Here is a 22707-nt window from a genome sequence, read left to right on the forward strand (position 1 = left end):
TCGTGATATAACAATTTGTGCACATACGCTACTAAATGCATATGTAAATGAACTATTTTCAATAGCGCGGGCTTTTCAACAGGTTGCTATATTGGATTGTTGAAGAATTTCATATCGTTTTCGTCGGTGCTATGCGAGTTGTTGTATTTTCTGTTTTGTTTTTTATCAAATAAGTAGATTAGTAAATTGGATTTTGAAGAATTAATATGCGCTATGCCTGAAGTCGCCTGACAATGTATCAGGTGTATTTAGTTGGCGATAAAAATACTGGGATTTTTTTTTTTTATTTTTTGAAACTAACAGAATATCTCTAAAAATGTGTGCATTACTTTTACTACTGTAAGATTGATTTGCTGGCATAATTTTAGTTAAGTGAAAAAATGCTTTTTGAATAGAAAATATGCAAAAAATCCTTGGAAATAAAATTTATTAAATTTTGACATCATAATTTTTTAAACATACTAGTATATCTGCACATGTATGTTAAATGATTACTTGTTTTTTTGTTTTTTTTTTTTTTTTGAAATTTTACTCTTGACATTGACCATGCACGAAAGTTCAGTTAAAAACATTTGAATTAAAAAGAAATTCAGATAAATCTTATTTTCAAAATCTACCATTTTATTAATTTTGGACATGCAAATTTTATCTTATGACTGGGTTGTCTTTTTAAAAAGCTGACATTTAAAAAAAAAGAGCAGAGAAAATTAATTTACTTGTATTTTACCATTTCGTTATATATTAAGAGCAGTCTTGGACTGTTTTATCTTCAGATTTTTATGGAGAGGCCTGAACGTTGAATTTCCTTGGATTTGTTAGAATTATAATGAGATATATAATATTATGTAAATAATACCAAGATTTGTTACAATTATATTGATGTATGCATGTAAATATTCTTACAGTTGTAATACCGGTAATGCTGAAATAATTTTAATATATTACTCAAATAAAAAAGTTAAAATTTGAATGCATTTAAAGAAAAGGGTTTGAAAATACATGTACGTATTACTTCGATAGCCCTGCATGCAATAAACATTACTTATTATGTCTAATAAATAATTTCAAACAAAAATCCTTCTGGTGGTTAAATTCTTGTGTAAGGGTGATTTAAATGAAGTTAAAAACTAATTGTTTTCTGTGATAATATGAAATAAACAATGTAATTCCATTTGGTTGATTTCTTTATTAAAAAAATATAATTTAGATGACTGTGCTAAAGATTTATATTATGTGAAGCATGGAGAAGAAATAAATAAAAATGTAAAGATAGAAATTTCATGTGAATATGTACATGTATAATTATATTAATTATTTATACTCATTGGCCAACCAATTTAGCATCGAAAATTTTTATTCTTACAAATTCAAATCAAATTTTTAATGAAAGGTCAATGGTATGTTTTGTGAAAATTTGTTCGAGACTTCTCAACTTTGATTTTTCTTGCAAGTGCTCTCAGAGCGCTTTACAATATATTGTGCATGCACGCGCATTCCTATAAAGAGTATCTAAAACACATGCTTTCAAGGGTGCTGGGAAATAAAAATCGATCATGTAATTATATATTTAAAAAAAAACTAAAAAAAAAATGTTCACTAGTCTTTATCTAAGTACAACACATTATTATTTTTCAGAAACGGTTAGTCTTTGCTACAAAGCTTTCTGTTCAGGATAAAGAACCCACTATGTACAAGCCATAAAGGCCTGAATGTATCAAGATTGTCTCAGGCAATGACCGTTTTGGCCAAACCTGGAACTAGAACTAGACTCATATTCATGTTATAAAAATTAGATATTTAGATAATTATCAATTTCGTGCAGCTGGTTTCCTAGAGGACCAGAAATGATTTTTTTTCGGCATGTCGTTTTTAAAAGGGGGAGAGAAAAAAAAAAGGAAAATAGTCCAAACTCGAGAATCCTATTCTGTGGGAGAAGGGGTGGGGGTAGGCTCCAACTTACATTCACATCTGGAATTTTATTAATACATTACGAAATAATTGTAATTTAATGTGCTACAACAAAAATGAAGGGTACAATCTAATTAAAATTGGACCATTCATTTCGCTTTTAGAAAATCTGTTAGTCGCTCGTGACAAATACCCAGTAAATTTACAAAGAGTGAGATTAAAGGTCTAATTCAAATTTGATTGCAAAGAATCAATCAACCTTTCAATGTACATTTTCCACATAAAAGATTATGTTTGAAAAAAATGGTGACACCCTAGCTCCCCCAATACTATGTGCCTGTATTAATCAGCAAAACCACTCAATGTGCATTGTCACCATGCATACCCATTGTGAGCTTAATGATCAGAAAGGTATTTATAAATGTATTTTCATTTAAATATGACCAACTAAGTCCTATCCTGGGGTCTAAACGTTGGGTTCTGGACTGTAAATTTTAATTGTTGGTAGATGGGTTATTGTTAATCATAATCATACAAACTCTACTAGTTAAATATCAATGACCAGAAAGAAAGATTGTCAAATATGTACTCATTTCTATGGAAAGCCAAAGGGGACCCACATGTCATGTTCTATATATTTCATTGTAAATCAATCCTGGCCGGTCAGGATGGTAATCATGACCATGTCAAGATTTCAAACATGACCAAGCCATGATTTTCATCATCTTAACCAAGTCAGGATTGATAACATGACCAACCTATCTTGGCCAAGTCAAGATTTATAACATGGCCATGCTATCTTGGCCAAGTCAGGATTGATAACATGGCCATCCTATCTTGGCCGGTCATCATATAACTTGGCCATCCTATCTTGGCCAAGTAAAGATTTATATGGAAAGCCATAGGGGACCCCCATGTCATGTTCTATATATTTCATTGTAAATCAATCCTGGCCGGTCAGGATATTAATCATGACCATGTCAAGATTTCAAACATGACCAAGCCATGATTTTTATCATCTTGACCAAGTCAGGATTGATAACATGGCCATTCTATCTTGGCCAAGTCAAGATTTATAACATGGCCATCCTATCTTGGCCGCGGTCATCATACAACATGGCCATCCTATCTTGGCCAAGTCAAGATTTATAACATGGCCATGCTATCTTGGCCAAGTCAGGATTGATAACATGGCCATCCTATCTTGGCCGGTCATCATATAACATGGCCATGCTATCTTGGCCAAGTCAGGATTGATAACATGGCCATCCTATCTTGGCCGGTCATCATATAACATGGCCATCCTATCTTGGCCAAGTCAAGATTTATAACATGGCCATGCTATCTTGACCAAGTCAGGATTGATAACATGACCATCCCATCCTGGCCAAGTCAAGATAACATGACCACCCTATCTTGACCAGGTCATGATTTAATCTTGACCAAGTCAGGATTGATAACATGGTCATCCTATCTTGGCCGGGTCATGATTCAATGTTGACCAAGTCAGAATTGACAACATATGCCCATCCTATCTTGGTCGGCCAGGATTGCATTGCGCCAGGATATATTACTTCCAAACGCAGCCAAGATTTCTTCAAGCGTCAATCCTGGCCAAGTCAGGATGTATTTCTTCAAACGCAGCCAAGATTTCTTCAAGCGTCAATCCTGGCCTTGCGCCAGGATGTATGACTTCCAAACGCAGTCATGATTTATTCAAGCGTCAATCCTGGACAAGTCATGATGTATTTCTTCAAACGCAGTCAAGATTTGAAGTCATGATTGCATTGCGCCAGGATGTATGACTTCCAAACACAGTCATGATTCGCTTTTGTATGATAATATGTAAGCGCTTCCCTAACACTGAAAAACCGCTAAAATGTGTATTGGGTTTCCAGCCTTCCCGTTCATCTCAGCTGGCAAGTAAGGTAAGTTCAGTGGTTTTTCATTATAAATCTTTATGAATAGCTTAGTTTGCTGTTCTAAATATTTATTTTACGCAATGGTTATTTGGAATAAATCGTATGAACAGCATATTCCAACAATCTAAGACATTCAGCAGATTTCATCGAGGAAATTCGAATTTGTCTATCGACACGTTTGTTACACAATTGAAATAAACGGCTCTTTAATTTTTTTATGCAGTTACGAACATAAAGAAATATGGTATTTTAGTTGCATTTAGAATCAAGTTGTTTTACAATACATTCCAAAGAAATTTGCTTACTCTCATTCAAATATATAGAACTTTGGGGCTAAATTGGAAGGGGGCTTCATCCTGTTATATACGGATAAATTACAACACTTACTGCATTATATTTTGCAATTTAAAATTTAAACATATCATTTAATATATACATTTTTTTTTCTTTTTAGTACCAAGTAACAGCTAGTGATTTGTGTGTACTGAACCATCAACATATTAAACTGTCCAAGACTGGTGATAGATATGTAGGTAGGTTTTCCTTTACTTCATGTAATTTTGGGCAAATACATTAATCTTGAATTTTATAATTATGTCTTTTTATGAAAAGATGCTTTTAATACATGTATTCCTATTAATTAAAAAAATAATTATAGTAGCAAACAATGTTTTTGCAACTTCTTGTATTGAAAAAAATATAGTTTCTTGAAAATTTAAATATACATGTACATGTATCCTTTTATATTATTTGCAGATACACATATATATGACTTATGCATGTATATTACAAATGTATTAATTATTAATAGTATTTTAGATTGACGCATGCTGACTGGGGGTTATGAGTATGGATAACCATTTTGCAGAATTAGGAATGTGCAGCTGAAAGTGGTACACTTCATTTACAAGCATTTCAAATTTATAATTGTCTATATCCACTTTCTATTTGTTTTAACAAAAAGGAAACCAGCAATCATACATAATGGAATTACTTATACAGATATATATGTTTTCCAATGTCAAGGTCAAAGACCAAAGGCCAAGACTGATGTCAGCTTGAAAGAAACTACTCTGTGTATTGGATTTGCAAGATAAAAGATGATGAATTAAAGCACCAGTTTCAAGTCCAAAGGTCAGTACAGTAAAACACAGTTAATGTGAACATGCTTACAATGAATTGATGCTTACAGCGAATTGATTTTCATTGTCCTTGGCTTTAAATCACATTGTGGAACTTAGCAGATATAACAAATAATGTTTGTAATGAAGTTAACAACTTGCATTGAATTTCATAATTTTTTAATTTACATATAAAGTTACAAGATGATAATCACAGAAGTTTTTATTTATATTGCTTATCATGTATTGTTTCTTCTTATTCGAAGATCAAAAAGCACCATTTAGGTCAAGGTCAACTCCAAATATTGGTTAAAACCTAATTTGTACCAACAACTGAATCCAGAAGAGGGCAGTCTTGATAGGACACCCATAAAAGAGCTAAACAGGTATAGTTTACCAATTTCAAGTTCAAAAGTTTGTACATTTATCATGCCCCTCTTTGAAGAAGGGAGGGCATATTGCTTTGCTGCTGTCTTCTGGTCGGTCAGTCAATCTGTCTGTCTGTCGGTCCACCAACAGTTTCCATTCATTTTCTTCGCAGAGGTTGCACATACTGAAATGAAATTTGGTATACAGATTTATCATATGAATATCTAGGTCAGGTTCTGTTTTGGGTACGATCGAGCAATTGTTGACAGAGTTATGCCCCTCGAACTTAGAAAAGTTCCAAGTATGTGCAGTTTCTATTCATTTTCTTCGCAGAGGTTGGACATACTGAAATGAAATTTGCCATATAGATTTATCATAAGAATATCTAGGTCAATCTCTGTTTTGGGTATGATCGAGCAATTTTTGACAGAGTTATACCCCTTGGACTTAGCTTTCTGTTCATTATCTCTGCAAAGGTTGTACAAATAAATTACTGATATATCATGAGAAACATGTTTTTGCCAAAGGTGTGATGTAGAAGATTGGTTGATGCATCTCAGATAGTACCGGTAGATGACCCCTATTGATTTTAAGTTCAAAAGGTCAATTTCATTTCAATGTACACTGCCCATAACGTATACTGCCCATAATAAAGGCTTTTGCACCCCGTAGCATAATGTATGTCCGAGGGGGGGGGGGCATAAGTGTTTCACAAACATCTCTTTTAGATTTAGGTATAAGGGGCCTGTTTTACAAAACAACTAAAGACTAAGACCAGAGACATACAAGCAAAACACAGCGATTCACAACTCAGCCATTATTAACTCACCTGAGCCAATGGCTCAAGTGAACTTTTCGGATCAAAATTTTTCCATGGTCTGTCGTTGTCATCAATAACTTTTATACAAATTCATCCCATTCCCAACAATCACTGGACCAATTTAAATTAAATTTGGTACAGAGTGTGACTGGGTGAAGTAAATTAAAGTTTGATCAAACAAGAGGCCCATGGGCCACATCACTCACCTGAGCACATAAGCTAGGGAAAAAAAGCAAAAATCAGTAATTTATAAGGGGGGGGGGGGCTTGATGATGCTTCTGTATCAATATAACATATAGCTTTGCTGTTCTTGAGCACAAGATTTCTTCCTACATATTCATTTGTACAAATTTGATCTCCCATTGTGGCCCCACCCTAACCCCGGGAGCCTTCATTTGAACAAATTTGATTCTACACTACCTGAGGATGCCTCCATATCAATATGACTAATCATGGCTTTTCTGTTCTTGAGAAAAAGATTTTTTTCCTATATATTCCTATGCAAAACTTTGACCCCCCATTGTGGCCCCACCCTACCCTCAGGGGGTTATGATTTGAACAAACTTGAATTTACACTACCTGATGATGCTTCCATATAAATATGACCTATCATGGCTTTTTTGTTCTTACGAAGAAATTTTTAAAGATATTTTCCTATAGATTTCTAAGTAAAACTTTTATCCCCCATTGTGGCCCCATCCTACCCCTGGGGGTCATGATACACAGATAGTGTAGATTCAAGTTTGTTCAAATCATAACCTCCGGGAATAAGCTTGCACTGCAGTTAGTGATCAATTTAGATTTTACTTGGGATTATATCTAAAAAAAGAATCTGCTGATGAACATGAAGGGCCACAAATATGCAGGTGGGTGTTGTGGCCAATGAGCCCCTTTTTTTTACTTTGACCTTTGTTATGTAATAAGTATATGTGTTAACTGCAATCAAACTTTTACATCTGAAAGCAATATTTTTAGGAATAAAACACAGGATATTTGGTTAGAGAATATGAAGGCTTCAAGAGTATGACATAAAATCAGCTGTAAAGTAGCAAACTGGAGATAACAATGGCATTTATTCTGTGGATAATTTAATTGCTCCTTTTATAGTCATGCATTGTGCATGGACCCACAAATTTTTTTCCAGGGGAGGCACACCTACTAAAAATGCCTTTCAAAAAAATTGACTACCTAACTATACAAAGTTGGTAATTTTGAACACTCCGGGGGGGAGGGTGTTCTAGACTCCCCCTGGATCCATGCATGATTTATAACTTGTATTTTTTCATTAATTACTTGTACATATTGTATGAAAGGTTATCAATAGTTACTATAGGTGACATACAAGCTGATACATTAATATGTAAATCCTTCAGTTGAAATCAAAATGCCAGTTAGACTAAAGATGATACATGTATGTAGATGATTGGGTTTTTTTTCAGGATTGATGTGGAAGCCCGGATGCTTAGCTGTGCCACTGAGTTCATTTCCTGTGGATGTTGTGTGCTTGGTGCATTGCAATAAGGACATATAACCCATAGAATTCACTTGAATAATATGGAAAGAGATTGCTTTGGCAAAACTCATTTTATATATTTTAGAATAACTTTGTCAAAGATCAAGTTTGTTTGGATGACATTCTGATGCAACAACATATTTTTATGCATAAAATCTTGTTATTTACTTGAATGGTCAAAGGATCAAGACAGTTGATATGAGTTTGAATGAAGCACATTTACTTTGGTATTTGTTAAGTTAATTGGAATATTTTCACTTTGTATAATAGGTTGACAAATGTAGATTTTATTCTCAGTCAAGATTGATCTTTAAGTTTTACATCCAAACAATAAACTCTTTTGTTTTGGACAAAAAAATTATTTAAACATACAGACTGTATTCTGAAGACAAATGCAAAGAAACAATTATAGATTGTTAATTAAGGATAAATAACACAAACTTTTTTTCCCCAAAATTCAGATATCTTTGCTAAATTAGGTGCCTTTCTCACTTTGGAATTAATATTTGTATAGTTAAACAACTTAATGTTTGGCCAAGATACATTATTTGGCAAAAAGTGCAAAAATGCAACTTTACAGTTCAATATGTTTTTTTGATAAGTTTATAAAATGTATTCAGTTTTCTTGCTTCAAAGTTTCTGGGGACATTTTCAAGAGTCTATTTTTACATTCTACTAAATTAAAATTTATTAATTACATTTCCATTGAAAGAAATATTGAAAAAATACCAGTGTAACTCTTCTGTGTGGAAGATAAGAAAATTTGTTTGTGGTGTGTATCTTTATTAATGTCAGTTGCTCAAATTCAAAAGGTCTAGATTATAAAAATGAAAATAATGTGGGGCCTTGTATGTCTGTCCATTTTTTAAATTATACATGTTTAAGGCCATATAATATATATGATTCATATTTGGTCAGTATTTGAAAATTTATTTGGGGAATGAATGAGCATAAACATTTTACTAAAGTGCTAACAATTTTTCACATATTTTAATTTTAATATTGAATATACATGTACATGCTCAGTCTGATCTATGTTTCATGTATCTTTTCACAAAATTATGAACACTCCAAATAAATTAATGTTTTCACTCTATTCTTTTTCCATGCAGACATTTGTTAGGTCACCTGAGTCACTCAGGTGACCTTTTGCAATCTGTTTTTGTCCGTTGCCGTTCGTTGGTTGAAACTTTTGAACATTTTCAAATTCTTCTCTGGAACCGTTGAACCAATTTCATCAAATTCATCTTTGGACAAAGGGGGACAAAAATTGTGAATTTCATGATCCCCGCCCCCATTGGGCCTGAGGGGACCAAAACCATTAAAATTAATGCAATTTTCAAAAATCTTCTCTACTCCTAAACATCAAGCATTCAAATTGTTTTCGTGATTATAACATACTATGAGCCCTTTACCTTTGCCTCTTCCAAAATTGTGAATTTAATTTCCCCTGGCTCAGGGGTTCTAGTGTTAAGGTGGGGCTCTATTGATTGTATAGTAAAAATGCATTAATTCTGAAAATCTTCTTCTCTGCTCCTGGGTATTGTTTAAACAAACTAAGTGCATGGTTATGATAAGCAAAGATGCCTCTTCCTAAATTTTGAAATTCATGGCCCCAGGGTCGGGGGTTCTGGTGAAGGAGATGGGGGCTCTATTGATTATATAGTGAAAAAGCATGATTTCTTTGAAAATAGTTTATTTTGCTCCTGGTTATAAAGCAAAGAAAGCAAGTGTATAGTTATGATGAGCAAGAGTGCTTCTATCCAGAATTGTGAGTTTCATGCCCCCTGGGTAAGATATTCTGATGTAAGGGTGGGGTTTTATAAAACAGTGAAAATGCATTATTTATATTTAATAATCCCCTCTGCTTCTTGTGTTGAGCACAAAGGCTCAAAGAGCTAATGCTACGGGCATTTGTGGTTTGTGTGTAAACTTTAGAATATGGGCTATATCTCAAGAACCCCTTGGCCGATTTTTGTCAAATTTGTCAGAGTGTCCTTGACTGAAGGGCTCTCATTTAAACTAAAACAAGGAATGTGACCTTAAATAAGAGGAGATAACTTGGAAAATAAAACCAAAAGCTAAAAAATCTTCTCAAGAACCATTGGGCAGATTATCACCAAATTTACATACAAGAATAGGATATGTTGTAGATTAAAAGTTGCTCAAGGCATCACCCAGGGGCAAAGGGTGCGGTCTCGAGGTCACTTCAAAGTTGACCAAAAATTATGTTTTGTTTGATAAACTTTGATATTTTGCTAACTATAAGGATTAGGATAGTGAAATCTTGTCAATATTGATGCACCTTAGGACCTCATATCATGTTGACTCAAAAGTAGGTCAGTGACCTCCTTTTTAAATTTTGCAGGCATTCGTTTTCAAATTGATCATCAAACTTTGTCAGTTGATGCATCTTGGGTCCTAGTAGAACGTCAACTGAAAAGTAGGTCACCTTTACCTCCTTTTTTGAATTTTCCAAAACATTTAAGGTCATTATTTAAGGTACTGTGAGGATTAGAATCGCCAAACCTTGTAAGTTGATGCATCTTGGAACCTTAAAACACATTTATTAAAAAGTAGGTCACAGTGACCCACTTTTTGAATTTTGCAGACATTGGTTTTCAAATAGTTTCAGAGGCATATTTTGGACACTTCAGGACCTATTATCATCAAACTTTGTCAGTTGATGCATCATGGGTCTTATGAGAATGTGAACTGAAAAGTAGGTCACTGTGGCCTACTTTTGAAATTTTATGGCTGTATTTAAATATTTCAGGTATTAATTGGCTAAGAATCATCAAACTTTGTCAGTTGATGTATCTTTGGTCCTCAGACTAAGTGTGTCAAAGAATGAATCCTCATAACACTGCTTTCTCGCCCCTTTTAAATGCAGAATTTTACCTTTTCAAATCAGAACATTGTTATATTTTAGCTTAAGTCTTCAAGCATAGTCTGTAGAGATACTCATAAAAGATTTTTTGGGGAAAGAGACTTTCAATATATACATTATATCGATTAAATAAAATCGTATACTTCACTGTAAAATCCCGGTTTCGCCATTACAGCTAGGTAGGTCATTGTATTATTTGAATGAGAAGGCGGAGCGTCTCTCAAGCGTGCGATTAGTATGAATACATTAGCATGCGTTCGAAGTGTACTAAGTTTTATGATTAACTGACACCTAAAAAGTCTTTTTCATGCTAGAGACCGACAAAATATAAGCATACATTTTTAATTTGGCTGGCTTAACTTTGATTTCTTTTCTGCTTAACTTACGAGTCATATTTGAAATGATTTAATTACTAGAAAATCGTTAAATTATTTATATATTAAATACACAATGGAATTTGGAAACAGAACGTATAACGAAGGATATACTATTTTTCACACTTTAAAGAAGCCTTTTTTTTGAAAAAGAAATGATTAATCCGTTGAAGCTTATTACGTACATAATTAGAAATTGTTCATACATATATATATATAATTTTGCAAAATCCGAGTGCTACAACAAATACACGTAGGCGGTTGAATTATGATATAAAACTAAACTCGGTGTATAAAAAATAGATAGTTAAGACAGTGAAAATTTAAACGTTAATTAAACGTCAGTATAACGTCAGTATCATCGCTGGTGGATAAAGAAACATCCGTGTCAGTGTACTTTGTACAGTCCAAATTGCATTGCTTCAAAAAATCCTGTTTATTCACGCCAGACAAGTTAATATGATCTTCCTCAATTAGGAATTCATTAATTGTCGTAATCCACTCCTGTATTTTTTGATTTTAACAAACTCTCTCCCTGTAGTAAGATAAGTAATAAATCACTCCGAGGTATTTAACGCCCTTTTTCATTCGACTGATTTTTTTTTTTTTTTTACTAATATCTAGATCGGACATGTGAAAGGGTCATACAAATGCATGTTCTTGCTTTTAAACATTATGCTTTAAAAATACCTGCGAACATGGACTTTCTTTTACATGAACTAAAAAAAAAAAAAAAAAAAAAAAAAAAAAAAAAAAAATTGTAAAATTTTGTGGTGCCGATGTAAAAAGTTATAGCATTTGCTTCAGAAGAAACCTGAAGCTTCCTTCTATTCAAATTAGGGGTGCTTTTTGTGCAAATGTATTCATCCAGTGACTTTTCATCCGATACACAGGTTTTTTGAGCGCTCCGTACTTCAATTTCTTTCCCTGAAGGTTTCTTCTATTGGAAGTATGCATTTGTGCACTTGTAACAAAAATTTATTTTTCTAAAGATATGATGAATTGGTGTTTTTCAAATAACGGACTTTAAAATTAATGACAGTTTTAACTGAAAAAAATCTTTCATATCTTCCAAGGCAATGAACGGAGCACCGATGTATATTTAGGAACAAGGGCAAATGTATAATATATACCCACAGTAATTTAAATTTTAAAATTCTGGCCTGGAGGTTATAAAATTTTTTGAGTACATACTCCGTTCTCAAACTCATATTCCATTCTCCGATACCATAAACATACTCAAAATTTATATACAACTTAGAGTGGAATTTTGGAGCATGAGTATGGTTTTGGAGTACGGAGTATGAGTTTGAGCACGGAGTGCGTACTCAAAAAGAGTTTTATATCCTCCAAGCCTGTATTTATGAGACACAAGCAGTAAGTGCAAGCTATATGCTACAGGACTGCAATATAAATTGATATATAACCCCCCCCCCCCCAAAAAAAAAAATCAAACAAAATCGACTGAAAATATTAACTCATCTTAATCATAAAAAAGTTTTCTCCCAGAATTTTAATTACCCATTTGAAAAATGATTTGACCATCGATAGGTCGCAGACACTAGACACAATGTCGCTTAGATGTGCTCAAAGCGTGGAAGTGAATAGATTTGAGTCACGTGTTCAGTGCTTTGTTTTTCATGAGGTCAAAGACGGGTTGAAATTTGTAAATAAGGTGCCTTTACTATGGAGACAAGCACCAGTGATTTTGCACCTTTTAGGAAAATAACAAATGAGCGCAAGACTGTTTCAATTTCTTTCATGAATGTAAATGACTAGTGTAACTCTTTACATTGACCGTATTTACAACAACTTGAAACATCCATGCGCTCATATAAAAAATGGGCTTGCAAAACGGGGGTGTGGCCTACAGTCTATGTTTGTTTGTTTGTATGTTGTTTAACGTCCCTCTCGAAAATTTTTCACTCATATGGAGACGCCACCACTTGCCGGTGGAGAGCTGCAAATTTTGTCCTATACTCGGCACTTACGGCCATTGAGCAGTGAGGGATCTTTTTCGTGCCAGCACCTTCTGCGACACGGGACCTCGGTTTATACGGTCTCATCCGAAGGACCGGTCTCCACGTCCCGCAGTGGGATTCGAACCCGCGACGTAAGGATCAACTCCTTACTTCGCGACTCTAGAGCAGACGCTCTAACCACTGCGCCACGCGGGCTAAAGTCTATGAGAAATCGATGTAAACAACATACCCCTGCTATATTAATCACATAAATACCTAATTACAGCGCAAGGAAGTAAAAAATGAAATTGAAATTAATAAACTACAATGTTTGATGGAAAGATTGAGGCAAAAATGTTTAGAAAATCTTTAATTTTTTTGTAAATTATGGGGGGGGGGGGGCAAAATTGGACGTTTAAACGATTCATCCTTTAAAGTGGTCTCTGTGACCTACTTTTAGAATTTTATGGATATATTCAAATACTTAAACACTAATTGGCCTAGAATCGTCAGCCTTTGTCAGTTTATGCATTTTGGGTCCTTGAAGTATTATTAAGATAATAAAAGGTTTAGAATCATCGAACTTAGTCAGATTAGGAATCTTGGGTTATCAGAGTATTCTAACCAAAATGTAGGTCAAATTGACCTACTTTAGGGATTTCAAGGCTTCAACTAAATTATATAGGATACTAAGAGGCTTCAAATAGAAGTGATACATTGTACAATTTATCAGAAGATCCATTCAAGGTCCTTGGGGCTCTTGTTACATGTAGTTAACAACTCTGCATGGTTAACATCTGTCTTTTCTCAGAAAATACAACACAATATATATGCTTTAACTCTTTTTGCATTTCTTTAAAAATTCAGTTTCAGACTTTAATAACATATGCAAAGGTAAATAACAGCAACCCCCCCCCCCCCTTCACCGAAAAAGTAAAATGTTGTATTACAAGATGTAAAATGCATATTATCTATAACACAGACAAATAGTACTCTAATTTAATGCTTTCTTGTATCAAGGACCTTTAAAGATATTAAAAACAATACTAAAATGCAAGAATAAAAGTTTTTTTTATACTACACAGTATTTGTCTGAGAAACAAAACAACACTCTATACACATACACAATAAACAAAGAAACATGAGCCACATAGCTCAACTGAGTTACTTTGGTCCTGTTTTCTTCAGAATATTTTAAATCAAAAAAAAATTATTTCTTCATTCTTATGAAAACAATTAGCCCCTGTATAGTTTTTACACTTGGCCAAATGCATCATGATAAGTCTTGGCCCTACTGTTCTTGAAAAGAATATTGTTCAAGATTTTTTTCTTTATTCCCCAGCAAAACTTGGATCCCCCATTATGATTCCACCCTAAGGGTCAAGATTCAAGCGAAGTTAATTTTGCACTACCCTGAGGATGCTCGACTAATCAATTACTATGTAAAACTGACCTTCTATTTTAGTCCCAACATACCCCTTTGTGCTTTGATTTAATGATCAATTTAAAATCTATGCTACATCAAAAAACTTTAAATTCCTGTATATTTCCATGTTGAAGTTAGATCCCCATCTTGGACCTACACTACCCAGGGTTCTCCACATTTGAAAATTTAACCATGGAGGAAGCTGTGCGAAAGCAAAATGTGATTGAAAGCACGAACACGTGTAAGACTCTCTTAACTTCATTAATCAATGATCAATTGTAGCCTACCCATGGTCGCCACAATTTGAAAAATTTAGAATTCACACTATCCTTTGTCATAAACCTTTCATCTATTTGGCCAAGAGGTTCTTCCAAAGATTTTTAAATAATCCCTTCCCCCAACCCATTTTTGCCCTTCTTGATAATCTCCTCTTGGAAGGGGGAACCAGTGGTTCTCAAGAAGAAGTCTGAAATGATTACAGTTTATAGACAAACAGATGCTGCACAATGGATGATCAGAAAAGCTCTCTTGAGCTTACAGCTTAATCTGAGAAGATTAAATTCTATCATTTCTATGTAAAAATAATTCAGTGAAGATCTCTTTCTTTACACATCTCAACATCTGTGTAGGCCAAACAAAAAATACTCTCAATACATGAGCGGTGATTCTGCAACTGGTAGAGGTGTCATTTATTGCCAAGCTCTGAAAAAAAAATTAACTCACTTCAGTGCATATTTCAAAGTTTAGAGCAAGAATTGACTAAAAATATTTCAAAAACGTTTTCTCTTAAAATATTTTGGTCCCCATCTGATTTTAAACTTCAATTTAAACAAAATGTACAGACCTTTGAACTTGAAATTGGTAAACTATACCTGTTTAGCTCTTTTATGGGCGTCCTATCAAGACTGCCCTCTTCTGGATTCAGATGTTGGTATAAATTAGGTTTTAACCAATATTTGGAGTTGACCTTGACCTAAATGGTGCTTTTTGATCTTCGAATAAGAAGAAACAATACATGATTAGCAATATAAATAGAAACTTCTGTGATTATCATCTTGTAACTTTATATATAAATTAAAAAATTATGAAATTCAATGCAAGTTGTTAACTTCATTACAAACATTATTTGTTATATCTGCTAAGTTCACAATGTGATTTAAAGCCAAGGACAATGAAAATCAATTCGCTGTAAGCATCAATTCATTGTAAGCATGTTCACATTAACTGTGTTTTACTGTACTGACCTTTGGACTTGAAACTGGTGCTTTAATTCATCATCTTTTATCTTGCAAATCCAATACACAGAGTAGTTTCTTTCAAGCTGACATCAGTCTTGGCCTTTGGTCTTTGACCTTGACATTGGAAAACATATATATCTGTATAAGTAATTCCATTATGTATGATTGCTGGTTTCCTTTTTGTTAAAACAATTATAAATTTGAAATGCTTGTAAATGAAGTGTACCACTTTCGGCTGCACATTCCTAATTCTGCAAATGGTTATCCATACTCATAATCCCCAGTCAGCATGCGTCAATCTAAAATACTATTAATAATTAATACATTTGTAATATACATGCATAAGTCATATATATGTGTATCTGCAAATAATATAAAAGGATACATGTACATGTATATTTAAATTTTCAAGAAACTATATTTTTTTCAATACAAGAAATTGCACAAACATTGTTTGCTACTATAATTATTTTTTTAATTAATAGGAATACATTTATTAAAAGCATCTTTTCATAAAAAGACATAATTATAAAATTCAAGATTAATGTATTTGCCCAAAATTACATGAAGTAAAGGAAAACCTACCTACATATCTATCACCAGTCTTGGACAGTTTAATATGTTGATGGTTCAGTACACACAAATCACTAGCTGTTACTTGGTACTAAAAAGAAAAAAAAATGTATATATTAAATGATATGTTTAAATTTTAAATTGCAAAAATATAATGCAGTAAGTGTTGTAAATTATCCGTATATAGCAGGATGAAGCCCCCCTTCCAATTTAGCCCCAAAGTTCTATATATTTGAATGAGAGTAAACAAATTTCTTTGAAATGTATTGTAAAACAACTTGATTCTAAATGCAACTAAAATACCATATTTCTTTATGTTCGTAACTGCATAAAAAAATTAAAGAGCCGTTTATTTTAATTGTGTAACAAACGTGTCGATAGACAAATTCGAATTTCCTCGATGAAATCTGCTGAATGTCTTAGATTGTTGGAATATGCTGTTCATACGATTTATTCCAAATAACCATTGCGTAAAATAAATATTTAGAACAGCAAACTAAGCTATTCATAAAGATTTATAATGGAAAAATCACTGAACTTACCTTACTTGCCAGCTGAGATGAACGGGAAGGCTGGAAACCCAATACACATTTTAGCGGTTTTTCAGTGTTAGGGAAGCGCTTACATATTATCATACTAAAGCGAATCATGACTGTGCTTGGAAGTCATACATCCTGGCGCAATGCAATCATGACTTCAAATCTTGACTGCGTTTGAAGAAATACATCATTGACGCTTGAATAAATCATGACTGCGTTTGGAAGTCATACATCCTGGCGCAAGGCCAGGATTGACGCTTGAAGAAATCTTGGCTGCGTTTGAAGAAATACATCCTGACTTGGCCAGGATTGACGCTTGAAGAAATCTTGGCTGCGTTTGGAAGTAATATATCCTGGCGCAATGCAATCCTGGCCGACCAAGATAGGATGGGCATATGTTGTCAATCCTGACTTGGTCAACATTGAATCATGACCCGACCAAGATAGGATGACCATGTTATCAATCCTGACTTGGTCAAGATTAAATCATGACCTGGCCAAGATAGGATGGTCATGTTATCTTGACTTGGCCAGGATAGGATGGTCATGTTATCAATCCTGACTTGGTCAAGATGACCGGCCAAGATAAGATGGCCATGTTATCAATCCTGACTTGGCCAAGATAGCATGGCCATGTCATAAGTCTTGACTTGGCCAAGATATGATGGCCATGTTATATGATGACCACGACCAAGATAGGATGGCCATGTTATAAATCCTGACTTGGTCAAGATAGCATGGCCATGTTATAAATCTTGACTTGGCCAAGATAGGATGGCCACGTTATATGATGACCGGCCAAGATAGGATGGCCATGTTATCAATCCTGACTTGGCCAAGATAGCATGGCCATGTCATAAGTCTTGACTTGGCCAAGATATGATGGCCATGTTATATGATGACCACGACCAAGATAGGATGGCCATGTTATAAATCCTGACTTGGTCAAGATAGCATGGCCATGTTATAAATCTTGACTTGGCCAAGATAGGATGGCCACGTTATATGATGACCGGCCAAGATAGGATGGCCATGTTATCAATCCTGACTTGGCCAAGATAGCATGGCCATGTTATAAATCTTGACTTGGCCAAGATAGGTTGGTCATGTTATCAATCCTGACTTGGTTAAGATGATGAAAATCATGGCTTGGTCATGTTTGAAATCTTGACATGGTCATGATTACCATCCTGACCGGCCAGGATTGATTTACAATGAAATATATAGAACATGACATGGGGGTCCCCTATGGCTTTCCATAGATTTTCATCATCTTAACCAAGTCAGGATTGATAACATGACCAACTTATCTTGGCCAAGTCAAGATTTATAACATGGCCATGCTATCTTGGCCAAGTCAGGATTGATAGCATGGCCATTCTATCTTGGCCGGTCATCATATAACTTGGCCATCCTATCTTGGCCAAGTAAAGATTTAGATAACATGGCCATGCTATCTTAGCCAAGTCAGGATTGATAACATGGCCATCCTATCTTGGCCGTTCATCTTGACCAAGTCGGGATTGATAACATGACCATCCTATCGTGGCCAAGTCAAGATAACATGACCATCCTATCTTGGCCAGGTCATGATTTAATCTTGACCAAGTCAGGATTGATAACATGGTCATCCTATCTTGGCCGGTTCATGATTCAATGTTGACCAAGTCAGGATTGACAACATATGGCCATCCTATCTTGGTCGACCAGGATTGCATTCCGCCAGGATATATTACTTCCAAACGCAGGCAAGATTTCTTCAAGCGTCAATCCTGGCCTAGTCAGGATAACATTGCGCCAGGATGTATGACTTCCAAACGCAGTCATGATTTATTCAAGCGTCAATCCTGGCCAAGTCAGGATGTATTTCTTCAAACGCAGTCAAGATTGCATTGCGCCAGGATATGTGACTTCCAAACGCAGTCATGATTCGCTTTAGTATGATAATATGTAAGCGCTTCCCTAACACCGAAAAACCGCTAAAATGTGTATTGGGTTTCCAGCCTACCCGTTCGTCTCAGCTGACAAGTAAGGTAAGTTCAGGTGATTTTTCCCTTATAAATCTTTATGAATAGCTTAGTTTGCTGTTCTAAACATGTATTTTACGTAATGGTTCTTTGGAGTAAATCATATGAACAGCATTCCAACAATCGAAGACATTCTGCAGTTTTCATGGAGGAAATTCGAATTTGTCTATCGACACATTTGTTATACAATTAAAATAAATGGCTCTTTAATTTTCTATGCAGTTAAGAACATGAAGAAATATTTTATTTCATTTGCATTTAGAATCAAGTTGTTTTACAATACATTCAAAAGAAATTTGCTTACTTTCATTCAATTATAGAACTCTGGGGCTAAATTGGAAGGGGAGCTTCATCCTGCTCTATACAGATAAATTACAACACCTACTGCATTATATTTTTGCAATTTAAATTAAACGTATCATTTATGTACATTTTTTTTTCTTTTTAGTACCAAGTAACAGTAATTTGTGTGTACTGAACCATCAACATATTAAACTGCAGATCCATACCGACCTAGACTGGTGATAGATATGTATAGGTAGGTTTTCTTTTACTTCTTGTAATTTTGGGCAAATACATTAAACTTGAATTTTAATTATGTCTTTTTATGAAAAGATGCTTTTAATACATGTATTCATATTGATTTAAAAAAAAAGGTAATTAGTAGCAAACAATGTTTGTGCAACTTCTTGTATTGAAAAAAATATAGATTCTTGAAAATTTAATTATACATGTACATGTATCCTTTTATATTATTTGTAGATACACATATATATATATATATATATATGACTAATGCATGTATATTAAAAATGTATTAACTATTAATAGTATTTTAGATTGACGCATGCTCAGCTGACTGGGGACTATGAGTATGGAAAACCATTTTGCAGAATTAGGAATGTGCAGCTGAAAGTGGTACACTTCATTTACAAGCATTTCAAATTTATAATTGTCTATATATACTTTCTGTTTGTTTTAACAAAAAGGAAACCAAAAATCATACATAATGGAATTACTTATACAGATATATTTTATGTTTTCCAATGTCAAGGTCAAAGATCAAAGGCCAAGACTTTTGTCAGCTTGAAAGAAACCACTTTGTGTATTGGATTTGCGAGATAAAAGATGATGAATTAATGCACCAGTTTCAAGTCCAAAGGTCAGTACAGTAAAACACGGTTAATGTGAACATGCTTACAATGAATTGATGCTTATAGTGAATTGATTTTCATTGCCCTTGGCTTTAAATCACATTGTGAACTTAGCAGATATAACAAATAATGTTTGTAATGAAGTTATCAACTTGCATTGAATTTCATAATTTTTTAATTTACATATATAAAGTAACAAGATGATAATCATACAAGTTTCTATTTGTATTGCTAATCATGTATTGTTTCTTCTTATTCGAAGATCGAAAAGCACCATTTAGGTCAAGGTCAACTCCAAATATTGGTTAAAACCTAATCTGTACCAACAACTGAATCCAGAGGAGGGCAGTCTTGATAGGACACCCATAAAAGAGCTAAACAGGTATAGTTGACCAATTTCAAGTTCAAAGGTTTGTACATATATTATGCCCCCCTTTGAAGAAGGGGGAGTATATTGCTTTGCTGCTGTCTTTTGGTCGGTCGGTCAATCTGTCTGTCTGGCGGTCCACCATCAGTTTCCGTTCATTTTCTTTGCAGAGGTTGCACATACTGAAATGAAATTTGGTATACAGATTTATCATATGAATATCTAAGTCAGGTTTTGTTTTGGGTACGATCGAGCAATTGTTCACAGAGTTATGCCCCTTGGACTTAGCTTTCTGTTCATTATCTCTGCAAAGGTTGAACAAATAAATTACTGATATATCATAAGAAACATGTTTTTGCCAAAGATGTGATGTAGAAGACTATTTCTCTTTGATGCATCTCAGATAGTACCGGTAGATGACCCCTATTGATTTTAAGTTCAAAAGGTCAATTTCATTTCCATGTACACTGCCCATAATGTATACTGCCCATAATAAAGGCTTGTGCACCCTGTAGCATAATGTATGTCCAGGGGGGGGGGGGGGGTCATAAGAGTTTCACAAACATCTCTTGTTTAGATTTAGGTATAAGGGGCCTGTTTTAAAAAACAACTAAAGACTAAGACCAGAGACATACAAGCAAAACACAGCGATTCACAACTCAGCCATTATTAACTCACCTGAGCCAAAGGCTCAAGTGAACTTTTCTGATCAATATTTTTCCATGGTCTGTCGTTGTCATCTATAACTTTTTTTTTTCCAAATTCCTCCCCTTCCCAACAATCACTGGACCAATTTAAATTAAATTTGGTACAGAGTGTGACTGGGTGAAGTAAATTAAAGTTTGATCAAATAAAGGGTTACACAAATTCATCCAAGGGGAGATAATTAAGAAAAAGTAAAAAAATGGGTGAGGTCCAAGGATGTGCAATTACCATCACCCGACGCCTGGGGCTACCAATTTTAGAGGTCGGGCTATCATAAATCTATACTGCGTTAGCCCGTCGGGCTGGTAAATCTAAAACGAAAGTATACGTATATTTACATTGACTGAATTAATGTACGAATTAATTTTGTTGTAAAATCGTAATCTTTAATTCGTTTTAACCTATATGTATTGTGTGTTGCTATCGCTAGTCGTCTCAGTGACAATTATAGTCGATAAAAAATACAGAGAAGTACCTGACAATAACAAAGGGCAAACCATTATTTTTTTTTATTCAACTTAAATGTTTTTTAAAACCTTTTTGATATACATTTATTGTTTGTGGTAGTTAATGGGCTAGTGACTGGCAACCTCGGGCTAGTAACTTTGTTACTGCCACTTGCCCGACGGGCTAGTAACTAATTTTTGTAATTGCACACCCCTGAGGTCATTTAAAAATCTTTTCAAGAACCACTGGACCAGAAAAAAATGAAAATTACATGAAAGCTTCTAAACATAATGTAGATTCAAATTTGTTCAAATCATGACTCCCAGGTTAGGGTGTGACCACTATGGCCAATGAAAGTTATATATATATATATATATATATATATATATATATATATATATATATATATATATATATATATATATATATATATATATATATATATATATATATATATATATATATATACATATATATATATATATATATATATAAAATCTTTATAAATCTTCTTCTGAAGAACTGTAAAGCCATGATCAGACATATTTATTTGGAAGCATCCTCTGATAGTGTAGATTCAAGTTTGTTCAAATCTTAACCTCCGGGAATAGGCTTGGACTGCAGGTAGTGATCAATTTAGATTTTACATGGGATTATATCTTAAAAAGAATCTGCTGATGAACATGAAGGGCCACAAATATGCAGGGGGCATTGTGACCAATGAACCTTTTTTTTTTACTTTGACCTTTGTTATGTAATAAGTATATATATTAACTGCAATCAAACTTATACATCTGAAAGCAATATTTTTTGGAATAAAAGACAGGATATTTGCTAAGAGAATGTGAAGGCTTCAAGAGTATAAAATAAAATCAGCTATAAAGTAGCAAGCTGGAGATAACAATGGTATTTATTCTATGAATAATTTTTTTGCTTCATTTACATGCATTATGCATGGATCCAGAAATTTTTTCCAGGGGAGGCACACCTACTAAAAAAGCCTCTCAAAAAAAATTGACTATCTAACTATACAAAGTTGATAAATTTGAACACTCCAGGGGAGGAGGGGGGTGTTCTAAACTCCCCTGGATCCATGCATGATTTATGACTTGTATTTTTTCATTAATTACTTGTACATATTGTATGAAAAGTATTAATGTAGTTACTATATAGGAAGATGACATACAAGCTGATACAAATATATAAATCCTTCATTTGAATTCAAAATGTTAGTTAGACTAAAGATGATAGATGATTGGGTTTTTTTTTTAGGATTCATGTGGAAGCCCGGATGCTTAGCTGTGCCACTGATTTCATTTCCTGTGGATGTGTGCTTGGTGCAATGCAATAAGG

At 34.0% G+C, this 22707-nt stretch overlaps 1 protein-coding gene and 5 long non-coding RNA genes across 8 annotated transcripts in view; 3 read left to right on the plus strand and 3 right to left on the minus strand.

The window, feature by feature from the left end:
- LOC133205042 (uncharacterized) overlaps window positions 1-22707 on the minus strand; it is a 202746-nt gene that overhangs the window by 75629 nt on the left and 104410 nt on the right. The window lies entirely within an intron of this gene.
- Window positions 3452-4671, plus strand: LOC133206330 (uncharacterized). 2 transcript variants are annotated; one of them, XR_009723745.1, is made up of 3 exons: window positions 3452-3836; window positions 4285-4363; window positions 4650-4671. It is a non-coding gene; the product is annotated as an uncharacterized LOC133206330 (long non-coding RNA). The 2 variants fall into 2 exon arrangements; XR_009723744.1 differs by having other exon boundaries at window positions 4642-4670.
- LOC133206331 (uncharacterized) lies at window positions 4675-8186 on the plus strand. The gene is made up of 4 exons (XR_009723746.1): window positions 4675-4723; window positions 4857-4964; window positions 5218-5337; window positions 7580-8186. It is a non-coding gene; the product is annotated as an uncharacterized LOC133206331 (long non-coding RNA).
- Window positions 13803-15651, minus strand: LOC133206382 (uncharacterized). Its single transcript, XR_009723758.1, has 3 exons — window positions 15549-15651; window positions 15177-15296; window positions 13803-15006 (listed from the first exon to the last, which is right to left on the minus strand). It is a non-coding gene; the product is annotated as an uncharacterized LOC133206382 (long non-coding RNA).
- LOC133172272 (uncharacterized) lies at window positions 15801-16839 on the minus strand. Of its 2 annotated transcripts, none has more exons than XR_009718926.1 (3): window positions 16658-16839; window positions 16128-16206; window positions 15801-15841 (listed from the first exon to the last, which is right to left on the minus strand). It is a non-coding gene; the product is annotated as an uncharacterized LOC133172272 (long non-coding RNA). The 2 variants fall into 2 exon arrangements; XR_009718925.1 differs by having other exon boundaries at window positions 15806-15849.
- On the plus strand, window positions 19199-19757 carry LOC133171799 (uncharacterized). The gene is made up of 3 exons (XR_009718871.1): window positions 19199-19219; window positions 19513-19599; window positions 19736-19757. It is a non-coding gene; the product is annotated as an uncharacterized LOC133171799 (long non-coding RNA).

The sequence above is a fragment of the Saccostrea echinata genome, unplaced genomic scaffold, assembly GCF_033153115.1.
Source record: "Saccostrea echinata isolate AGI-Se365-2 ecotype Australia unplaced genomic scaffold, CSIRO_AGI_Sech_v1 ptg000054l, whole genome shotgun sequence".
NCBI lineage: Eukaryota > Metazoa > Mollusca > Bivalvia > Ostreida > Ostreidae > Saccostrea > Saccostrea echinata.